This window comes from Neodiprion pinetum, chromosome 1, assembly GCF_021155775.2.
Source record: "Neodiprion pinetum isolate iyNeoPine1 chromosome 1, iyNeoPine1.2, whole genome shotgun sequence".
NCBI lineage: Eukaryota > Metazoa > Arthropoda > Insecta > Hymenoptera > Diprionidae > Neodiprion > Neodiprion pinetum.
In genome coordinates, this window is record NC_060232.1 from 19,126,129 (window position 1) to 19,151,888 (window position 25,760).

The window sequence follows — 25,760 nt, forward strand, 5'->3', positions numbered from 1 at the left end:
TTTATGAATTCGAATAGATGAAAATTCTACTTCATGATCCATCTGAAGGTTATTTATTTGTGTTTGTGAGCAATCGCATTTGCCTCATTCTGCTAATGGCCTTTCGGGATTTTCACCAGTTGTGTATTCTAAATTCTATAACTTCAAATTTCGATACCTTTATATTCTACTTCCATTATTTCTGACTCAATGAAGATTCACCACTTTGTTCTTTCGTGACTGTGAGTTTTCGATACATCTATGTTCGGAATTATGACCATTCTAATTTTTGGTTTTTCTGATTTTTTACCCGCACCCCACACAGAGACAGTGATTCATGGACGGCTAATTTTTCGAGTATATATGAGTCATTCCCTGTAAGTATTAATAATTCCAATGAGTTTTGGGTCACCCCAATAAAATGTGACTGACTTTTGAGTTGACTTTGATGCTGAGAATAAAATGTAATTGATTTTACTAAATATTGTTCCAAAAATTTTGTGGGAATGTAATTAAATTACATGAATGCACTTAAATTACACAAATGCAATACTAAATAGTAAATACTCAAAGTTATTAGTAATCGAATGAATTTTAATGACAACTGCACAAAGTGATAAATAATTAAATGGATTTTTATTACAAATGCTCACAGTATAGAGTAATTAAAAGCATTTTTATTACAAATTCACAATGTAACGAGTAGTTAATTGTGAATTTTGTACTAGAGGGGGCAATTTGCAAGGTTGAACTTGCAGCTTGTTTTAGACTTGCACTAACTTTCGCGTAAACTCTTTGTTGTTTTTCGCAAAATTTCACAATGCTAATCATCCTGTAATGTAATTTGCAGAAAATTGAAGCCTGGTATCTCAAATTCTGCTAACAATTAGAAAAAAATCGATACTAATTACATTCGTAACTTGTAATTGAAATTTTTATAATTTTATTTGATTTTAATTAGCAATTTTCTTTCTTTGAAATATATACAGAATATAATCAATTCAAAAAACCTCCAACACTAGTTATAAGTAACTTGTCCACAGTAAATGACATATTCAATATTATTGGCTATGTATAACCATGTGTGTGATTTATTATTTATTTGACATTTATACCTGCATTTCGATAAAAAATTTTGAACCGTCTGGAATGAAATTTATTTGAAATGCTATAGCGACCCACCAGAAAATGATTCTATGATTATTGGTTGAAATAAGACAGTTGAAGTAATCAAGCATGCTTCTAATTTTATCCAATCATCGATATTTCTACTTGCCATTTTCCAGCTTTTTCGATTTCATGATCGAATTCTCAGACTTTCAATACAGAACAGTCCATCACGTCGAAAAATAACTCCGTAGTTATGATTGAAATATTGTTCTCTGTGTTCAATTCTTTTCCCATGTAATTATTGAGACTGGAGTTTTGAGAAAAACTCACTCAACATCTATGAAGGGGTTTTTGAATTTATTTTTCAATTTGAAAACTCACTCAAAGTTAGATACGGAGTTTTATATGCCACTTCTCTGCCACAAAGTTAACCACCTGCTGATGAAGCAACTTCTTACACAGCATATTTACGGAATCTTTTTCAGTCCTATAAATCTCTCCAAGATCTGCCTAAGGTAAGTGTACCAATTATTGTCGCCTTTTGACGCAATTATTGACCATTTTATTTTTCAAAATTAAAAATTAACGGTGAATTTCTCGATGACTAAGACCAATTGCTAGAGCGTTAAACACTATAAATTTATTTTTTGGTAATTGAAGACCTACAAATCAAACAGATGAATCCAAAAAAGGTCAATAATTGGGACCGGTTCAGTAACTGGTACGCTTACCTTACACCTAAATTCGTATTCGTAATGATACTTTGAACCTTATTAACATATCATGAGATTTTGAATATTTCTGAATCTTGAATCTATGAAAATGTGTTTTAAAAAATCTATGTTCATACTGTATATTTAAAGCATATACGTATAACCACTTGAAAAAGTAAAACATCAAACTATCACTGCTGCTACAGACAGTCCTGATTTTCATGCCTGCCTACTTATTGTAATACCTAAATTCACAAAAAAAGTCGCGCAACGGGAAAAGACGTTTTCAACCGAAAAAAACTGGCACACTCACACACTGAAAAATAAAAGAATACGTATAAGAATGATTTAGCGAATTCTAAAAGTGTTGGCAATTGAATCGCATTCTCGAGTTGCTTTAAAGTCGAGGAAATACGTGAAATGTAGGGAATAAGTAAAGCACATGCACGTCTTAAGAACTCCATACGATTTATACATGAAAATATGAGGAATCCAAAATTGCTCTGCAGAAGCAACTTTATCGCGAAAAAAGATGAAATTTTTCGTGGGAAGATTTTAGATGAAAATAAAAGACGAAGTAAAAAAAATCATCACCCACGATGAGGTGGGTTATACGCGTATAATGGCGCGGTAGAGGTACAGCCGGGGTGCGTTGGTTACGTCATATCTTAGCGTTACGCGCAAGCGCTCTAAACGGATGCTGGGTACGTGTTGATCGTTAACCACCTTGTGCCTTATGCCCTGCGACTCGATTCATGCGAAGGACAAGCCTTTGCATATTCCAGGCGAATACAGAGAGCCAGAAAATTGAACAGACAAAATGAAAGGTAAGAGGCATTTTCTTGTCATCATACACACATGTTGCATAGGTATGCAGAACACAAAAATGAGAAAAAGATAATATAGTCGGGAAAAGTGTGAAACAATCTCTACACGTTGTGCTTGTACAAGGTGTACCATTTCAAGTTGAAATGCCAAATATCTTAGGAAATGTATATCTATTTAACCCTTTGAAGTATACCTTTTTCCTCACAGCTAAATTCCGTGAAAGTGGGTGTGTTATGGGTACTCGAGGTAGCTGGTTTCAAAAATGGGTTCAGATTTGAGAATTTTCTAAAATCCAAATTTGTCGATCTAATATGAGCGAATAGCATCAATTTTTATATTTTCAGTACGCCATATTGGATTCGCCATTTTAAATTTTGAAATTCTGACGTCCGATTTGTTCTCAACGACCCCGAGAATCCTCGAGTAACAAATTTCAAGCGAATTGGATCAACACTTATTTTTTTAGCCCGCCATATTGAATCTGCCATTTGGAATTTTGAAATTTTTTCATCACATTTATTTTTAGCGACCCCAAAAATCCAATATTACCAAGTTCCACTTTTCTAGTCTCCATAACCGTCCCACAATTACATTCATTCTTTGAAAACATGCATTTTCACCCGTTTGTTTATTTATAGTATTCACTATATTCGCGGAATCTTCATAATCCCTTTTAAAACATCGAGATTGACATCTTAGAAGTCTGGTTATGCAAAAAAAATGACAGCGACATCTTAAAAATTGAATGTAAATTTTGAATAACCGATTCAAAAAAGGTGTGTCATATATGAGACGCTATGCCAAAAATAATTAAGTTTTGCAGGAAATGCTTTTGGAGAAAGCCTTAGAGTTGTCAGGATGGCGTTCAGATGTGGTGCCTAACAACTACCTTCACCGAGAGAACTCTTCGGTTGTGCTCACTATACATTCTGTAACTATTTTCATTGTACACCATAACCGAAAAATATTATGCCGGGTACAAATGAAAATCCGTTTTGTAGCTGTAATCAGAAGATCAAGTATGCGTAGCTATCGTTTTTTATTATAGTCTCTTGTACCATATTTTCTTGTTATTATTTCGCTAATTTAAAACTACTGCAATAGTAAATAGAAGTTAAAGGCTTATTTGAGTTTAAAAAATGTAGTCAACTTGATAAACATATTTAATATTGCAGCAACCAGAAAATCTGTTATTGACAACTACAATTACAATAAATAGTTATTTGTATCAGGTTTTCTTGTAATACCAACAATATTTAAACCGTTGTTGCAACGATACCAATTCTATTACAATTTCCTAGTACCCAACTATAACAAATGAAACTTTTCTCAGCGTACTTACGGGAAGAATATCGGACCTCTGCATCACAGATTTGGCCAAAATTCCTAACGCTGTTTCGTTTTCCCTCTAAATATGGAGCTTCTGATGTGTAGTTTCATCGATTGGGCCGTTCTTCTGCACTACTCGTACGGTTAAAATTGGACCCATTTTTGTCAGCCGTTTAGTAAGGTAGAAAAATGGCAACTACTTTTCAAAATATCCGAAAGAATTCAAATTAGGAACGAAAATTTAAGATGGCCTTGATATCTCCTTACTGAGTTCACTAAGAAAGTAATTGTTAGCGCCATGTGATATCCTTTCTAAGCAACAACATTTTCATATAAAACATTTTTCCATGAAATTTATTTACCAATAGGCATTTGACCTATGACGATAATACGTAATTATAAAAGTGCGCGCTAAACTTTACGACTCACAACTGATTATACGCACCCATGTAATTCCTCGTAGTGGTGCAAGATTTAATACGTCATTTATATAATTTAAAACTAATTTGCACACTAATCTTTAAAAACGAACATCTCACAGGAACGGTCTGACAAGACGCACAACAGAAATAACACTATAAATGGATTATACATCAATAACGGAACCTGTTGGGTCAAACTTCATGGATAAGTGATAAAACCGTTAATTTAATAAAAAAAAAAAAACTGTTAAGAATAATTAGAAATTGACAAATAAATAGCAATATAAAAAACAATTGATACAAAAGAACTAATTAGCTAAACAACCGTATTTTACCTTGTGTATGATTGTGTGAATGAATATGTGAGTATGTAATTTTAAATGTAACGAAATAGATGATGTCCATATATTTATGTGATCAGAGAGTTAGAAAAGTAAAATTCAATGGCACGAATGATTAAAAGATTTCTATGGTTATTTATATTTTATTTATTCAAATCAATATCTGATGTAACTGTCATAGTTATCAACGTTCTTGTTTTATTTTTTGTATGCTTGTCCATTTTCTTATGATTACTGAATCAAATTCTTAACCTTCCCGTTGTTTACGTATGTCTCGTTATTATATAAGATCAAAACAAATATTCCCAGCCCATTGTACTAAAAATGGGAGTCCTCATAGGTATGTAGGGCGAATGCATTTCGTCTCACTACCCGATGCCGTTCTCGGAGAATGTGTGGTTGATAGTCACTGCAAATATGCCCGTAAACGTCATATCGGCAACGAAGTCGTTGCAGCCTAGGTTCCCCTTATTTGCGCAAAACCAGAATCATACGATTTAACAAATGACTGAACTGAAGAAAAAATATTACTCTTGGTGCTCGCCTTTTCGATAGTCAAACTCTATCCATGACATTAAAAAAAAAAAAAATGTATTCGTCATAATAATTTATTCAAAAAAAATTCTAGATAGATATATCACGTCCTCCAGACATTAGATACGTTTCTCACACTCCTACAGCTACCTTATACCCTGTATCTTTTTCTCATCATTACCCCACTGCCTCAGTTTTCGTACCGCATCAGCAGAATGCTCCCTCTACTCCTGCACTGCAACTAGCTAGCTCTTCGTATCCTTCCCCCATATTCCACTCTGAAATCACCATTCATTCGGACAACATCTAAAAGACCTCTCTTCCCTTTTTCCACCTTCACGTCTTCTCATTGCGCTCGCCATATCTTTGACAATAAATCAATTCTACAACAAAACGTTCAACACCTTAATGTAACTTCCTCTCACTTCCTCTGATTCCTCGTACGTGCGCGTAGTCGACGGGTTACAATTCGAAATAGGCCATAATAACGTCGCGGCTTACGATTAGTATGGATGCGATCATCGACAGCCGCTCATTGTAATCACTATCATTCACCCCGTAACAGATAGTTCACATTCCAATTTTTAATACATTTTAGGATAGTTTTAAACCTAGATAAAAAAAAAATTAAAATCGTTTTAACTATTTTGTCGCAGTTCTAATCCAAAACAATTTGGTCGCAACGGTGGTAAACATTAAACAAAAAATTGAAATGAGTGTCAGAAATTACAAATGTAAGCTGTAATGGGAACTTATTTATTAAAATAACTACAGGAAAATGTTAAAATCTTGAATCCTAATTTCTAATCAAAGAACAGTTGCCAAAGAGATGGAACGATGTTATTTCGTGTTAAGCGTCAAATATGGATCAAGAAATATAGACAAACATATTGCAGTAGCATACTAGTAAAAGCTATGCGTGAGTACACGAAGGAAGAAACACTTCGGCCGGTAGTAGCCATGGTGTGAAGAATTAGGTGCCCTACAGCGCAGCTTTTCAAAAGGCAGTCAATTCAGAACTATTAGAAGATTCCAAGGTAGATTAGAATGTTACATATGAATCGTTGAATGAAGTCTTCAATCCATGTATAGTGAAAATGTGAATACTTTCACCTCTGCAGATGCCACCATGATTCTTACAGCCCTTAACCGAACAACTGAATATTTTATCGAATTCGTGAAACGATGCAAGTTAACGCGATGCGTGACTCACTACGTTTGTTTGTGCGTTTATCAATGTGTAGTTGAGGTTATGTTGTAATGTGTACGCGTGCATGCATCTGCCTTGCAGCCTCACTTTGACTTGCCGTGATGTCCACTGGCGGAATTCGTGAGCTTTTACGAAAATTGGTCCTCTATGGAGCACACCTTGCTTCTTACACCATAGTAGTAGCATAACGAACTCATATAACGCAGTTATTATGGATTCATAAACATAGCACATGTGGTCGGGGAATTTCCTGAGCTATCGTGAGTAAAAGATTTGAAACTTTAGTTGACGTAGATTGCAGCTTACCGAGCCAGAACTCTCGCGGAGTAAGCTGCCTGTAACGAACAGAGAACGAAATAGGTAAAGGTATTGATCTAATCCAACAACAAGTAACAGTTTACGTCGACACCATCTGTTTCCGGTAAGTTATTGCTGATGCAATTAGTAATATTGCGCTGTTCAACTTCTAATCAAAAATATCGCCGAGCATCTAACGTATGTTCATCATTTAAATTGTACGCCTGCTCAATTATAAAGTCAGATGTATCAGGAAACGCAAAACAACACCAGAATATTTTTAACGCCAGCGCACGTCTATCGTCAACTATTAAGTGCTGCATTTACAAGAATGGAAGTTCGCACCTATTCGCTAGGTGCTTACACGTGTACAGATCACACGTGCGGATATAACCACACAAGGTTGAATCTGTGTGCTATTGTTCATATGCTTAACACTCATAGTAATAGGTGTAATAAATATACGAGTTAAGCGGACGCAAACAGTATAAAAAGAAAAAAATTTATCGGCGTCATCAGGTCAATAATAAAAAAAAAACTGAACGAGAAGCTCGTTTCGCTTCTACTGCAGATAGGTCCTCCTCAGACTAGAAATGTTTTACTGAAAGAAACATGTTTCACAACCGAAAGTGATGTCACAACGTAATATTAAAAATAAGTGATTAATACGAAAAATAGCCCTGATAAAACACAAATTAGAACATAACCATAGTTTCAATTTCTCTGCTGTTAGTATCCTCCACCACGAAACTGACTTCAGAAAACGTCTCATTTTAGAAATGTGTAACATTGTTGGAGAATAAGGCTCAGTTGACCTTAGATCTGATACTAAGAACTTTAACAATATTTATTTTAATCTGGTTTCGAACAGAAAATAATTTATCTTTCCCTAGAATCTTGTTCATGATACCATGTCGTCGTCCTACGTATTTATCCAACATGGTATTTCTCGTTGTCGCCAATTTGATTCGCACCAAGTTGTCAACGGATTTTTCCCGCCTGATTGATTCAATTTTTGATTAATTACTTGTAATAAAATGGTTCCTAAATAACTAGATAAATGAATGTCTTCACTCTCAACAACCTGGTAAGTTTCTGTTTGCTTTTTTCCGCTGTGGTGGATATTAACTACATGTAATATTTCTTGGTCGTAGAATGTAATGAAGCGACAAAGAAAAAACCTCATGGGTGTATACGATCAATTATTTATTTGTGATGTGCTAACGTTTCGGTCGAGGCAAAGGTTGACCTTCATCAGAGCCTGTAAATCGAAAATTGTACAATTGCAAATTTCCATATTATTATAATTATTTTTTTTTCTTTAGTGGAAACAATTTATAACGATGTATAGAGTTACTATTAAACATTATCAACAATCCGAATAAAAACATCAATCATCGAGCATATCAATATTAATAAGTTTTAACATAAAGATCAAGAATATAAATATATAACGTTGTGTTAACAACAAGGTAGTTATAGCATTCCCGCTGATAGTACAAAGTACGAGTGTTTTTGACAAACATCAAGAGCATTTAAGTTATAATGATATATTCAATATTGAAGCTATTATTAAATCAAGCATATTAAGGGGGGAGCCTGCTTTAGAGGCTTCAAAATATCGATTTTTTTTTGTATAAATGTCTTCCCAAACTATCCAAGAATGTGTCCCTAAAATTTCAGACGCAAATTCGAAATATTTTCGGAGTTACAGAAGAAATAGTGAGCAAGCGTCGAGCAGGTATACGAGCGGTTTTTTGAAGTTTTCAACCAGTTTTTTGAAGAGTCTGAACCAGTTTTATGAAGTTTTGAACCAGTTTTTTGAAGAGTCTGAAGGGCAACTCTATGGACCAGGAATCGCTGATTAGCATATTAATACGGTAAGTTCAAGAAAATTACGATTTTTTATGTACGAAAACTTTGACGCACGATTTCTCCGTTTTTCGTTTTTACGCTTTTTCCTAATTGGCGGGAAAGATAGGGAAAAAACTAAACGTCCTATCGAAACGAGACAAATTGCATTGTACTCGGGATGAAATTCTCTTCTAGATGAACCTAAAAAAACCTTAAGAAAGTTAAGATTAACCCACTTTTTAAACAATCTAAAGTGAATTCTTTTCCCAAGAAAAATGAATTTTTTTTTTTTAATTTGCAAAAAATTGTTGAATTTTTCACTTTTTGTGGAATTTTCTTGGTTTAACTAGAAGCTATACTATTGAGAAGTAAAAATTTTTTTGGTTTCTCTGTTTCAGATGGAAATTGCGACCTGCACCTTTCCTGCCGCACGACAAATGCATACTCGAGACGCCTCGGTGAAATGCTTGTACCAGGCATAATATGACATGTATCCTAATGAAAAAATTCGAGAAGACTGTTGAAATACGTAACAATAAACTCTGAAAGTTTTGTTTTAATCAGATATTTCTTTCCTTCCCAAAAAAATCCTCGAAAAAACCGATTTTTTGAAGCCTCTAAAGCAGGCTCCCCCCTTAAGAGATATTTTGTGAAATTTACGAAAACATGACTTCCATTAACGCCTGATGTTGTTATTGGTTAGATGTTTAGCGGAGAGGTGCCAGTATTTGAATGGTGATATATGAACTTTGTCGAATGGTTGGTACCTTGCAATCGATTTGTTATGGCGCGAGTTTTCGAACTGGTAGATATTAACGTAAGTTTGTTTTTTTTTCTTGAATCGTTCCTGTGTATTATCACCTAGCACTCATTGTGAACTTGCATTTCCTCTTCGATGCAAAGTTTCAAATTTTTCGGCACTGATGTCTGTTTCACGTATTTGAATGTAAGTTGAAATAATTTTCTTCATACCTCGGTCGAAAGTACGTACTTTCGGCCCTGATTTCAAGGCAGAAAGTCTAACTTTTGTGCCTTGCTAACGCTATGGATGCGCCCTCTACAACAGCAGGAGTAAACATTTCTCTTGTGCATGCCGGTATGCCAGACTGCCACAACTGCCGTCATTGTCGGCTACTACCACATAGTTAACCATAACTGTGTTATTGTTTTTCCGCAGGATCGAGAGATAACCTTAAAGTTCTTTAATTTATATTAATTAGATTCTAATTAGATACCCAAAAATAAAATACAATGAGTGAAATCACCTCGAGTAACGAATCTATGGACGACGAAGAAGTGATCAGAGATTTTGATGCAGAGGCTGACTCAATAATACAAACCGGCACATTACCAAAGAAGTCAGCAGAGAGGTACAATTTAGTCTACGATGCGTACAAAAAATGGAAGATAGACCATACAAGTTCTGTGTCAACTTCAGAAGAGACTAATTTGATTGTATATTTTAAAGAATTGAGTAAGAGGTTAAGCCCTCCAACTCTATGGTCATTTCGATCAATGTTAAAAAAGACCTTAAGTGCCAACGAAAATACTGACATGAATAAATTTCAAAATTTGAGAAGTTTTATTAAAAATAAATCTAAAGGACATAAATCTAAAAAGTCATTAGTCTTTAAGTGGAATCAAATAATGGACTTTATAAATAATGCACCAGACCTCACACATTTAGTTACAAAGGTAGGTACTAAAATTAATTTTATCAAGCTCTTCATTAAATCAAAATCTCATTTTTATAATAATAATTATTATTATTATTTCAGGTGATTCTTATATTTGGCATTTGTGGGGCCATGCGATGTGATGAGCTTAGTAAAATTGAATTGAATAATATCGAAGATCTTGGTGATAAGTATCTTGTTTCTGTTAGCGAAACGAAAAATGATGTTCCTCGTAAATGTATAATTGGGGAACATTTTTATCTCAAGTTCAAGTAATACAGCTCTTTGAGACCTGAGGAACCTTTTACCGACAGATATTTTATCAAATATTATAATGGAAAATGCCTGAAGCAAGTCATCGGTAGAAATAAAATCGGTGAAACGCCTTACTTGATAGCATCCTATTTAAAATTGCCTAACTCTAAAAAGTATACTGGACATTGTTTTCGGAGAACTAGCGCGACATTATTATCTAACTCAGGTGCTAATATAACAATGCTAAAACAGTTAGGAGGATGGAAATCAACAAATATTGCACAAGGTTATTTTTTTAATCAGATTGTTTATAATATGACCGTTAAAAATGAGTTTATTCTATTCATATTTAGTTCTTGAATAGGTACTGAAATGATACTTATTTTGTTCCTGAAAATCTTATTCAACTTTTTACAGGATATGTGGAGAATTCGATGAAAAATCGAGAAAAAATTTATGAAAGCATAACCTATGCAGCCGCATCCACCGTAACTGATCCAGAACCATCAACAAGTTCAGCGAAAAACGACTGTTCAGTTAAAATAACAAATCCAAAAAATTTTGATGAACCCTCACATGCTAAAGTAGACTTTCACACCTTTTCTGACGATTTTGAAATTGATGATGAGGATCTTGCTAGGATTGATGAACTTGATGAACCTGAAATGCCGAAGTCACCACAGGTGTTTTTCAGAACCGCGAGCAACAAAAAAATTCTTGAACCTAGGAATAAACAAATGATAAAACCTAGTCATTTAAAAAAAAAAACGAATTTCGGTTTATTCAAAAAACAAAGACAATAAACTACCGCAAAATCCGATCAAAATCATCGGAACCGATCATTGTACAAGCGAACAAACGTCACAATCAATCTCTTTTAATCCAACTACTGATCAAAATCCGGGTAATATTTATCAAAACTGTACATTTTATGGAAATATTATCAACAACTTTTATTTCGGTTGCGATAAATAGAAAGATGACAAAAATAATAATTTATAATAGTACTATCATATAAATTTAATAATTTCGTTCTTTTTTATGCTAATACAATAAATAATATATTTGTTATTTATTTATAATTTCAATTTTAATTCATTAATAAAGATATTTGTTCAAATTTATATTTTTCTTCCAGTAAAATTGTATTTGATACCTGCCCCCGACCAGCAGCACTCGCTTTGCTCGTGCAGCAAATGTCGGGCAGGCATTAAAAAAAGATATGCATATTTATCTATCGTACTTTCGACCAGCTATGAAGAAAAATAGTATACACCACACGGGCCGAAAGTATGAAAGCCCTGAACTCCGCGCAGTGCAGAAAATTCATACTTTCGGCCCTAGTAGTGTAATATACTATTTTTCCTTTTTTAGTAATTGTTACTTAGTATTGCGTTGCAATGTTACTTTCGTCAAACATGTTTACCCCCCCTCCCCGTTTTGGGTTCTGCATGCACCTGTGAAATGGCGTGCCGGTGAAATCTTTGTCTTTGTAATCAAGTTATATTCATTACAGGTGATGAGTTATTCTGTCTGGTAAGGAAGGGAGATGTGTTAGTAGGGTATGCCTCATCTCTATTTCCTGTTTATCGTATGAACTCAGAATTAATATCCGTTGAAACTTTTAGTGCAAGTTAGCGGGAATGCAAGTTTTTAGTTCTGCCAGTGACGCAAGTCGTGAGATTATTGCATGATGCCACGTCAAACTGCCCTTTGGCTGCGTTGCGTATGGCGAAGTTGGGCTGTTAGGCCGTTCCCGCGGTCCCATCTCATTTTTACTGATCTAATTTGAGTGCTAGCAGACGCGGGAGGTTAGAATGTAGCTGCGTAATACAGAGGTGGGCTATTAGACCGTCCCTGCATACCTCTACTAATTATCCTTATTTTGTTAACCAATGGGTTGAGTCCAAATCTTCGAAGTTTGGTAATTTTACCTGGAATTCATGCGACAACGAAAATGAATCAACTCCTGTATACTTTGCCTATTACTAATTGTAAGTGCCGCTACGTAATTCCTTGGTTATGCTCCTAAGTAATTTTACTGTTTATACTGTTCCAAATTGCTTCTATTCCGGAATTTTTTCTCTAGTAAGCAAGTCACTTTAACGTTGCTTCCTTCATCCATTATAAATGTCTAATCGCATCAAAGGCACTTAGCCTATAGTTGTTCTTCCAACGAACTGAATCTGGTCGAAGAGGTTACCTGCCGCATTGGCTTGGAACCATAATGAAGATCTACAAACAGCGAGTTAGTGCTACGTCATGGGTCTGTTGGTTATAGGATCGGCTGTCCATGGTCTTGAGCAGTAACTTTGGAGCGAGTGCGGAAGCAATGATCCGCGGTCTGCCGGTGTGCCTGCGTCACTGTAGTCCACTCTCGGTGAGTCGGTGGTGCTACGTGCGTCTGTTGGTGAGTCGACGTTATTAGCTTTGTTGTGAATACTGCTCGGCTCCTATTGAGGTGGTCGAACACGTTACAATTCATTCTACGAGGTCGAGAAGAATCCCTTTCGAAGTCATAAAAACAGATGAACAAAGTACACTCGGTACTTCGACGCTACAAGATTTTAGCATTCGCAAATTTTTATTTATCGTGAGATAAATTCCAGACACACATTCAAAGCAGACCAGGCTCCTCATGATTGTCACCTTAGATGCTCCACCACTGACAACGTGGACTGCGAGTTGTTCGTAAAAGTTGCTTCGTCTTACGGATCCTACACGTCATTTTTCACCAGGCAGTCTTTATCCTCAGGGCTAAGCAAACGATCACGCTGACGCTTACGTTATATTTTCTGCGTGTACTTTAATGTCTACCTTATTCACAATAGACAAAAGACGTTCTGACCATCAATCCACCTGCTTGAATAACTCATTTTGTGGTAATCCTCGTGTCTGTGTGGAAATGCGAACAAATGAAAAATTCGGAACGCCAATTTGCGTGGAATCCTACAGTGTATGTAAAAAAAACTGCGACTCTGGATTATCAAACATTTTGCTACGTATATGAAATTATTTAAAATTTTTCCCAGATCATAACCAAAGGTACCTTTTAAGATATCATGCATAGCGTCAGCATAAATATTCACAGTTGGATGATAATGCGGGTGCAAATACGAGTGTTTCTACCACCGCTGCCAAACCCCTGTTTGCTCCTTAATTCCTCCCACCGATTACAAAGATAATTGTGATGCATAAAGAACTATTATTATTACAATCACCAACCTGGTGGAAAACGCATTCGTCTTCGATGACTGTATTTGTTACCTTCAATTCTACGTTTTCTTCATAATCAGTTTTGTTCACTGATCTGTATATTACGCTGGATGTTGACTGCTTGTGAGGTATACTAAGAGAATATCTTGAAAGTTAACACTCGGTCACCGCTGACTCGGCACCACTCACGTTCATCGTCTGTTTTTCGCAGGCTGGCCATCCCATATTCAATTTTTAACTGCGAAAGGCCGAAAATCAAAACAAGTCCTTAACGCTTATCACATTAGGTGTGATCACCCATAAAAATTTCGAGTGTTCGAGTTCGTGTTCGATAGTTCGTGTGACGACCGTGACGGCAGCACAATACAGATCGGCAATTCATCACAGAACTTTCAACTTTATTTTTCTATGGTTTATTTTTAAATAATCTCAAAATAAAAAAATACATTTTCCGTGTAAAAAAATCTGAACTTTTCGAAAAAAATATTTTAAAAAATATAAAAAATGATACATTGGTAGAAAAAGCGTTTTTTAGTTTTTGACCTCATTTTTCAGGGTTTTCCCGACACTGGAGGGTATTGGAAATATTTTTTTCAGAAAGCTGAGACTTTTTTACAGAAAAAACGTAACTTAATTTATTTTTAGAAATTTTACAAGGGGTTGATATTTTTAATATCTAAAGTCAAGAATTGCAAATCTTGCAATTTTCGATCTACTGTATCTTCGAAAGGGTTCAACGAAAAAATTTGAAAAAAATCAGGAAAGCTCTCTTTTTTATGTACTTTTCAATAAAATTTTTTGTTAGGTGGGGTCAGATCCCCCGGCACAACTTCACTCAATAATTGGTGGAATGACCCAGATATTACTGACGTTCCCAGATAATAATTAGTTGATTGAGGTGATGACGAATTTTGGTCCGAACAACTTTTTCAGACGCTATCTTTGTTGCAGCATACAGTCTTCAATACAGTATGCTTTGCATACTTACTTTGAAAGCAAATAAATGTGATTTAATTCATTAGTTGCATCATCAAACATGGGTTCGTTTAACTGGGGAAACAATGTACAAGGCGATTGTACAAAATCACGCAAGACCTCTGAACAAAGAAACGCTGGAAAATTGTTTCCGGCCGGAACCAAACCATTAAGTTTATCAATGGAATGCCTGAATGATATTCCCGTTTTGTTCACAAATACAAACGACAGATTCACTAAAAAAAAGTAGTCCTCCTCTCGTTCTAGCCTCTATAAGAAAGTTCTGTTGCAACTGGGTCACATTTTGAAAATCCTGTACTAAAGCATTTTTGCATGTTTCACATCGTACACCAGGCTTATCTTTATTTATTAATTTCTTCACAACCCAACTGTCAATGTAGACTTCATTGTCAAAGCGGGACTAAAGTTGTCAGGCATGGAAGCATGTAAATAAATTTCTAATTCCGTGATCTTTGACTATTACAATATTTTAACATGGATTCAATGATAAAATTGATTTTTTTTCAGCAGGCTCGAAGTTTAAACTTTGATTAATACGAGGAAAATTATGCCTTACCTGATGGTCAAAACGTTTGGGTGGCAAGGATCCTGGTTTCTTGAGTGGTGCAATCCTTATAACCATCGAACCTGGTTGTTCCGTCAGACATCAGGTGCCAGAGTGAATTTCATCAGGCCATCGCCACCTTCTCAACATCAGTTGAGGCAAAATTGAAGAGCGGGATATACTACAGATAATAATGGCTGAATATCCCATCATTTTACTTTGATCGAGCCAATAGCGATAAGTTTGTTACTTACCGTTGCTGCCAATTCATTCTATCGAGGAATCATTCTGTGCACCATTGTAATTCAAGCATTATTATTCTGGTCAATAGACCAGCATTGTTTTTCAAACTTTATACCATTTAATTTAGTATCTTATTTTGAAGCTTACTTTTACTCTCTTTGGCAATAAATTCAGATAAATAATTTTTCAAGTCCTCAATTAGATTGTAGGGTTGAATTTTGCCAGGCAAACTGAATCAATCTAAATCTATAATTGTTAAATAACTTCAGTTAAAAATGTCTTTAAATTTAATCTTAGTTGACGGTGTCATCTGGCTAGCTAGTTGCACGATAACTTAAAACCAAATTCAATTTTACACTTTTCATAGGGTCCAACGCTAAGACTCAAAGCTTGTGAATCTCCATTTACTGCAATTATTTCTGCATTTCATGTTAGCATTCTCTGGAGCAAAAAAAATCTCATTTTGAGATTGGAAATGGAACCTGAAACGCAGAAGTTATTCAGTAGCACGAACTGAAAACCAAGAATTTTATAATGGTTCTTGCAACAAAGGGACCCTTTCCAAATATCCTTGTTACGAGGTGATGTTCGGAGGACTATGAACAAGATATTGTATCGGATTACATTATTCGGAAAAAAATCTTCATGAACTTCGTTGAAAATTAGATATTAATTTCTATTGATGGAACAAAGCACACGATGTTGAATCTGATAAGTAAATGTTCTCGTAATAATATTCTGACATTACTGTAAAACATGATTGTCCTTGAAGCTAACTATGACGTTAAGGCGCATTTTGAGAAAGTTGATTTTCAACTTGTGTCACAAGATGTGATCTCCGTTCTTGAGTTCTACGCTGCCGATTAGATTTTCTTTGTTTCGAACCGCACTAACATGAAATACAGAAATCATTTTAATAAATCTAATATTACTTGAATTTTTAATTTGAATATTAGGTTCCCTTCATTTGTTTAATCGAACATCATTGAAAATTTGCGAAATGAACTCGAAATGCGACAAGCAATTGCACAAAAAGAAAGCTAAATTCTGCAAAACATAAACGTACACATGCAACATATATGTACATTTTGTAAATATTATATCTATTATTATATCCATTATATTCACTATTATTCGAAAATTGTATTCATTATGCATTGTATTCATACAAAAATAAATGAATATTTTCACTTTTATACACGGATGTTTTTTTTCGTCTACGTGAGTACCTTATTACATTCCTGTTACCTATTTCCTAAGTCAACTTAGAATATTCTCATTTGTTGAAGGACTATTGCTGAATATTTAAAATTTATCATGCTAAGCTGAACAATTCAAATTATAATTCAAATTCATTATGTGCGCGAATAATGGTTTTCATAAAGTTATCTACAATATTTACATTATTCTCTTATTTCATATTGATTTTACAAAAAGTTATCTACAATATTTTTATTATTATTTTATTTCATATTTATTATACAAAAAATTATCTACAATAGCCTTATATTCATGTAAAATATTCGAGACGACGGTGCAACATATATATATGTAAACAAATATGACGAGGCCTATATTCACATCATCATATTTCTTCCTCACTCCCAAATTTGAAATTCCACCGCACAACAATGAGCGCCTTTGGCAGCTTCACGGTCAATAGTACATACGTGTAAATATGAGCGAATAGAGACGATAGAATGCCGAGGGCATATGACAGATGAGTACATAAGCTATTATCAGCGGAATCGCACGTGGAAACGTCAGAACGAGAGGAAAATAAGCTGTAAATGTCGTTTCTCCATTTACAGGTAATATTATTTTTGTTCAACGTAGAATATAAGTACGTAATGTAAAGAAAAGTAATGTAATGTAATAGTATACGAAACAATAAACTCCATTTACAGAGAAACTCATGGCAGCTTCGACAAAGTTAAAAAAAGGAACATTATATATATATATATTAGAAGTTCTTACAGAACATCTAGCGCCACAGTGCGGCAAGCACATTTCGCGTGCCACTTTTACCTACCAGTGTCAGGGGGCTGGCCATGGCCGAGTGCAAATTTCCATGCGCCCCGTCCGCTGCACACGCGCACGGGTATACTCGGACAGGTTGTCTAGTACACTAACACACAGCTTGAGCGGGTTGAGCCACTGCAAGCAGCCCCGAAAATGTCAAACAATTCATTTTTGATTGTTGACCGATATGGAGAATCAACGCTGAAATATCGGGGTAAATATTTGAAAAAAACATGTGAAAACTATTTATATTAATTATAATTTGTCACATCGTCGTTGGGGCCATATAAAATGCATATCAATTTTGAATAACTCGTGAGGATAACGATACGTAGTTTGCGTGTATAACCTAAAACTTATGATTGTTTACCTCTGCCGAAAATGTCTCTACCTACATATAATTGAAAAGTGATCATGAGATCCGTTGACAAATTACTTTGAAGAACATTATTCATTATTCTGCTCTCGACTTTAAATAGAATGTTTTTGTCAGACTTGCCGTCAAATGTTGGGGATACATATTTTAGCTCCAATATGACGAAAACAAAGTTTGAATAGTGAAATATGTTACCTAGTAGAACAAAAACTCGTTAAGGTCACCGCAGTTAGAGTTTATAAATCTCATTAGAAAATTAATTTTATGAATACAAATAATCAAATCAACATTTGTAAAGTAATATTCCGAAAGAAGGCGAAGAAAAAATTGTGTTCTGACCGAGCTAGGATTGTATGACAGCTACAATGCTATCGTCAGCAAACGCATCGGAAGCAAGCGGATCCATGGCTGAAGAGATAATTCTGACAACACTCGATGCGCTGGGGCTGTTGTACAATTTAACACATCACAGTCGTACTCGAAGTTGAATGCTGCGATGGAAAACAATCCGACTGCCGTATTTCAACTAGAAGCATTTTTTTAACCCTCCCAATTACGATATGAATTGAAGTAATACAATAAAACTGAACAAGCTTAGATTACAGTTTATTTGCATAAATTATATGTTATGACTAGAAAATGTTATGGGCTACGTAAAATTACACTATAGCGTGTAACAGCCGAGCTGCCTCTGAAGTGTAGTGAAGATTTGTTTTCAATTTTCTAGATGTAGTATCTTGATCTTGAAAAGACTCTGCTGTGCCAGGTATATACTAAATATGATTGAGATCTGCAGCTTATTCGCTTGAGGGTTTGATTACAGCCTGAAAGTTCGAAAAGTACGAAATGAATCCGGCAAGCGCTCCAAGAAAGCACTGAGATGAAAATCCACAGAATTGTACAAAGTAAATACACCGAGACAACTTTGAGGAAGTCTAGAATATGTGATAACAGTTAGAAAGTGGTGTGAAGTGAGAAGACTACAACCCCGAAGGTGATAATCTACACGTATGGAAATAGGACGAAGATGATATGGAGTGAGTATGGATTAGTGATCATTCTGGATGACGGGTAGACATAGCTCAACATACCACATAAATTACTCATGTTTTTCTGAATCTCATTTTCTCAAATTACATACGGGATATTGGAAAGCAATTTTCAAAATAATCGTTTCTTATTTTGCAGGCCCTCTGACGTTGAAGGCCGATTGATGCGTCGGGTACACGCTTGATTTTGAGAGGGCCATCAGCTTGACAGTACAAGAAGCAACGCATATAGCATTGTTTAGTATAATTACTAGAGTGCTCCTTAAAAAGATCATTGTTGAATTTGAATCGACTCTGCACTCCCTAGATCGGTCTCAAAAAAATTAGAAAAAATGAGTGAAAAATGTCAGCGTTCTAGTTCACCTAGAAAAGGTGCTTGTGAGCATAAATTCATTTTGAATTTCAAAGGGCAGAAACTGCTAATAATCACTGACGAGGAAAAATCAATGTGAAAAATAAAATATTACATCAGCTAGTCGAACAGTATTTCCATTGTAGTAGGGAAATGAGGGAAAAATCATGCTTTGTAAGTTGACACACCTGGAACAATTCAAACCATGCCAAAAAATTCTTTGAATGTTGAAGATTAAGAAAGAGACAACTTATTTATAATTCTATTATAAATCAATCATATACCCTATTCACACTCATAAGTCATTACTTCAAGTTGACGATCGTGCGTCGTTGCCGAGTGTTTTTGTTTATGTCCAATATTAGAGAAATTGTTTATATTTTTTTTTTTTTGAGTCGATCTGGAGAGAGATTTTTTCAAACAAGCTTTTTAAGGACCGCTCTAATGATATGTGACATTTTTATTGAACTATTTTTGAAAACATTATTCGTAAATTCTTGTAACTATGATGTGGCAACGATAGTAAGATTTATTTATAATTATAAATTATGAAGAAGACTGTGATCTCTGCAAAAAAAGTAGTGAAATCAAAAAAATTGTCAAGTAATTATGCTGTATACTTCGATACTAACATAAATGCGTACTTCTGTTTCATTTTCAAATATTGATGGACCTATTCGCTAATCCTATTCGTTTCAAAAACCATTGTTAAGCTACGTTATTCTATTGAATAATAATATATCTCTGATCAAATCTGAGGTCTCTGAGCAAATATGGCAATGAATGATCAACAAGTTTGTTATGGACTTATTCTTTTGTACTGATCGTTTTGTTACATGCGTTCTTTAGATGTGAAGTAGTTATCTGTTTTGGAATACAACACGTAAATAAAAACAAAAAACCATACACCATCACAACCAAATCGGTCTTTGCTACCAAAGAATTGATGTTCTGCACATCTTCTCGTGAAATAAAAATTTCAAAAATTTAGGAACCCATAAGCACCATAAATAAGTTTGCATGTATGTACGCTCTTGACCGAGGAAGTTCCTATGTTGACCACTAGTCAACTCTGCGGTCGACTAGAATGATAGCGGCCACTATGGTTGACTCTGATCGTTAGTGTACTATTAGTAGGCTATTTCGTTGAATCAACTTGAACCCCGATATTTCGAAAACGACTTGGTTGCACTGTTGAGTATCTTGTACTAAAAAAATATTCAGTTATGGTAATTGAAGAAAATATATACATTGAATCAAATCTGATGACACAAAATCATTTCGAAGTAAGTAGAAGGTACTTAATTATTTTTCCAGACCAATGGCACCCACACCCAGTAATATTTATTGGCTTCCGGTAAAAAATGAGTCACGCTTTCGTAAACCGATATTAATGTTATGTTTTCTTCCAGGCAGTGCATATCGAGGAGTCGATCGAAATTGTGAACATAATTTGAAATCTTTCGATTCGCTAATCAATGGCCAACTTCAAAATCAGATGTCAGCATGATTAAGCGTAAAATAATCGTAGCCTTCAAGTGACACTGGAGTAACACAGGTTAAATAGTGTGTATACGATTTTGCCCCGCGTAGTAAGCGTGGTGTGTTGTCAAAACAAGGCAAGTAGTGAAGTGAATGCGTTTCATGTGTCGTCAACACCTAGTGTGTTTTGATTGGACCTGCTTTACCGAGAAAACGTACGTATACTATAGCTTTCGATTTCTATTCGCGTATTCGAATCAATCCAATCCCAAACAACGTGTCCAAAAAATCGGAAAAGAACAGAAACGGAACGATTAGCAGAATTATGAATCCAATTTCTTTAAATTTCCGAATTAAGCATGAGTTATTCCAATGCGACACTGTTCGTTTTAATCTGTTTATTCGTTTCTATTCGATTTTATCTGTTCTTTCCTATCCCGTCATATTCACGACAATGCCACCTTATGCCACCAATGTCGAATAGCTTATTCGTTTCAATTATTTATTTAGAATAAGAGATGGCAATTATCAATCCGATTCAATTCCTTCTATCCGAATTAATTCTTTTCAAAGAATACGAAATATCCGTTTGGATTAAGAAATCGGAATAGATCGTATTGAAATTCTCAATCCGTTTCTATTCTTTTCCGATCGTTGGGGTGTATAACCTTTCTTTTTTTTCTTTCTTTCATTTAAATTTGTAGCAATAATAAAGTAGTATATTACGCAACTACGGAGCAAAAGTAATCTATCTTAAACTGAGTGCAAACACCTAGTTTGGGATGGCCTAATTTACTTTCCACGTTGCGTATATTTTTTCCGCCACACCTGTAACGGAAAGTGCGATATTTCCTACCCGAACAGGGCAATAGTACGATACTTTCTGTCGAGGTGTGGTAAAAAATATTTTACACTGATCCAATATTTTTGTTCCACTGTTATTTATTCATGTCATACTAAGCGAGTTCGGTAATCTTCCACGGTGATAAATATGTTGCCAATAAGACATAGTCACTGCAGATTTACGTAGTTTTAAAAAGAAGGCACGGAATAAAAATGTGAATGAAGGCATAAGCATCTGTCATGCGTATTCAATATCATCATCTAGGGCTATTTAATATAATATTTGGACAAAATAATTGTAATAATACTGTTATGAGCGGGACGGTAAGGCAGCGCCGGCCTGTGGGCAAGACCGGCCACTCAAAATTAGTATATCAAGTTTGTTATGGTCTAATTTCAATTGGGAAGGATTGAAGTATCAATAAACAAAAGGTGGACATCAAGATCAGCTTCATGAATTACAAAGTGACCTGAAAGATGCTGAATTGAGGGTCTTCAAACCAACGGCTTATAAGTTTTACCTCAGATTTCCGTTATTGTGGATATATTCTTAAATATTTCCCCGTTACAATAAGACCCAAAAGATCAATTTCTGAATTTTCGGCCAAATTTTAATTTGTTTAGGGGAATTATTTCTTACCTGTATTAATTCCATGGAGCTAGTACTTAACATTTGATTAAAGGCGTCTCTTTCTGTGAGAAGAAAAGATTTGATGTGAAAATCTCTCATTTGCAGTGCGGGCGATAAATGAAAGGGGGAAAAACTTTTATTTTTGTTTTTGAACAAAACCTATTGTATACAGTTGTACTTCATATTTTGAAAATTTTAAACATTTAACCCGTGATTATTTCGTCTCATTATACTTGAAAATATTTGCCGAGATCGTTAGCCTTACTTTGGAATAGAAAAATCGTCTTTTGCACTTGCAATCCTTGGTCAATTTTTTTTTTTTTACTTGCAGATTTACTCGTCAAATTTAAATCAGACAAGTGCGTGAGGTCTGGCTTTATAAGTGCCAGCTAAGCTTCTAGGTTTAGCATTGGCTCTCGTGTCGTTGAATTGAAAATAAGAATTCAGTGGCCTCAATGAAACGGTGGTGTAGTGCCCTAGTCTTGGAGTATTATCGACCACTGATTGAGTTTCCGCCCTTGGTGGCGTAAAATCGATAATCCCAATAAGTTGAGAGCGGCATTTTCCATCGCTCAATGGATCACAGGATCTCTTCGCGATTGTCCGACTATGGCGCTGTAGGTTTCTCTGCGTTGCCAACATAACTGTCTAGTGTAAAAAATTAGCCATCTCAGATTCATTGTCACCAAGTGTACCTCGCTCTAATTCAACTGCACCATCGCGCATCATAGGTGGACCGTATGCTGAACCGTAGCTTCATTACCAGTGTATGAAACGAACTGACCCCTTATCGTGAAACTTATATTTGATTGACTGCCGATTCTTTTATTTCATTCACGTATGTATCCGTGCTTTTTATCTTCCCATACACAGTAGTTAAGATACTGTATTAATTTATTGTCGGTAACAAACAACAGGAATTAACAGGAACTTGGACTATTGATAAACGCAAATCATTGATTCCGCAACGTTTCGACCATTTTATTTGGCCTTCTTCAGGCGTCTATAAACATACATATAGATACAAAATATTCATCAAGTACTGCCGGCTTCCTTTTGTTCCGGGCTTGTCACATAAAATTAATAGTTGTTTTACAGGTACTAATGTAAAGCTGGCTTATTATAACGTGTATAAAATAAAATCATTATACACTAAGTTAAAGGATCCAGTGCAGCAGGATCAAAGAGCAGGTGTAGTGTACAAGATCCCGTGCTCTTGTGGACTTTGTTATGTGGGTCAAACCAAACAGTATTTAAAAAATAGGATTTACCAACATAGGAATAGTTGTAGGAATGTTAAAATCTTGGATGAGAACAAAACAGCGCTGGCCGCACATTACTTCGACTCGGGTCATGGGTTTGATTTTGACAAAGCGAAGATCTTAGATTTAGAGAATAACTGGTTAAAAAGATCGGTTAGTGAAATGGTTTGGATTAAACTGACACGGTAAACAAGCGTACTGACACCCAGAATCTGAGTGCAATGTACAACGAGATTTTATCGGTTTATAACGATTATCTTGGTGACGCACGTTAGTTTTACTTTATTTTGAATGTTTAGACTATTTTAATGTATTTAATTTTGTTTTGACTCAGATATTGTAGAAATGTTTTAGAGTATTGTTTTGAATTCCCGCGGCGGTGAATGTGGGAAACAAGGGCGCTTCATTCGCTTACTGTTTCCTCATTTATGTATATTTTGAGGTTGACTGCGGTCGACAGTTTATTTACATGTACAAGTCGGTTCTGTTAGCTGCGTTCTTTTTAATTAATAAATTTTTGAATTTTGTTAATTATTTATGAGGAGCCAATGAAGTTGTATAAGAAGATTTATATTGTTTACGCTTATAAATTGAGGTAAATTTATTTGCTATTAATTGTATAATCTTGTTATATGTATTATGCGTTGTGTTTAAAATATTTTGTATTTATATGTATGTTTATAGACGCCTGAAGAAGGCCAAATAAAATGGTCGAAACGTTGCGGAATCAATGATTTGCGTTTATCAATAGTCCAAGTTCCTGTTAATTCCTGTTGTTTGTATGATATATCATGGACGTTAATATAATGGATTGTCGGTAACCTCCAACGCTTTAGTTACCACCTTTTGCTTATTACATTCTTGATTTGATTTTGAACTCTTCCATACAGGCGAATAATAATATTTAATAATGAATAATTTTTACAAGCTAAATGAAGCTGTCAAAAATTATCAAAGGTTTCCATGTACAACACTTGCTGCCGAACGCTTCTCATCAAAAATACAAAAATTCCACGGAGCTTCAACCACCTACCCACTTTATTTCACGCATTTTTTGTTGATTATTGCGTTTCCGGGATTCGGATATTATTTTTTTTTCTGTCTTCTTATGAGAAACTGTCATGCTCAATGTAAAAAATCATAAAAATTTGAAAGTAATATAACTCTGGTATAGTTCAGACAATCACTTTAAAAGTTTCCACAGGTGATTAAAAAATAAAGATGCGAACAATTTGTACGATTTCCATTGACCTGAGACGATTTCGGCCTACACGCCTGTATATCCCAGGCTGTCGAAGTTGAAACTGCTGAAATAGTATAGTACGACTATAGGATGTACGCGATGTTCAGCAGAATGTCAAAAATTAATGTAACTATTGTTATTAAGGGGGGACTTCGGTGAAATTTTCGATCAAAATGACCGAATAATCAATTTTCGGGTTTTTACAGAAAGACGTTCTTTGAACCGTCCCCTACCTGGGAAAAGTTTGACATTGCTCAAATATTTTTTTAATGTGTTTTTTTGCCCGATAAAACAAATGTTGAACTTTTCACTGTCATACTGGGTCCACTATTAAAATTTTTCAAAATCTGACTATAGATTCGTGATCAGCGATCCAAAAAACATTTGAGTGCCAATTTTCGTGGAAGTCCGTCGATTCGTTCCATTATTTTTTGAAAATAAAGGAGCACGAAGTTAACAATCTGCCTGTGCGCCACAACATCGGTCGGTAACATTACGGATAACTCTCGTATCAGTTATTGTGACATATGCTCTAAGCATCTAGGTATGAAAATTTCTATGGGTTAGCAATTATTCCCCGAGAATGTGTTTGCAAAGCTATTTTTCAAACGATAGATTTGACGAACTGTGACAAATTTTTCTTGTGGTTTGAACTACTCCGACGTAAATTTTAAGAGATCTGTCTCTCAAAATGACTCGAATCAGCACTCGCTCGTCGTCAAATGCTACAGCTTCGGTTATGAAATGGGTGAAAATTACACGAATCCACGTACCAATGATACTTCGACGAAACCACCCGTCAAAATAAACAGGCAAGTATTTGATGGAATAATCGGCATTAGACTAGGATACTCAAGTATGGAAAAATTCTATACTGTCATGGGTATGAAAGGCATGAGTGTCAGTAGTTTCAAAAGTCATGTGGACCAGGTGACTACAGAGACTGAGAAGTT

The 25,760-nt window shown here is 35.1% G+C and overlaps 1 protein-coding gene and 1 long non-coding RNA gene across 3 annotated transcripts in view; one reads left to right on the plus strand and one right to left on the minus strand.

The window, feature by feature from the left end:
• Positions 1–25,760, minus strand: part of LOC138190738 (two pore potassium channel protein sup-9-like) — a 1,051,447-nt gene that overhangs the window by 808,690 nt on the left and 216,997 nt on the right. The window lies entirely within an intron of this gene.
• On the plus strand, positions 3,495–4,600 carry LOC124224930 (uncharacterized). The gene is made up of 3 exons (XR_006884953.1): positions 3,495–3,561; positions 3,964–4,140; positions 4,501–4,600. It is a non-coding gene; the product is annotated as an uncharacterized lncRNA (long non-coding RNA).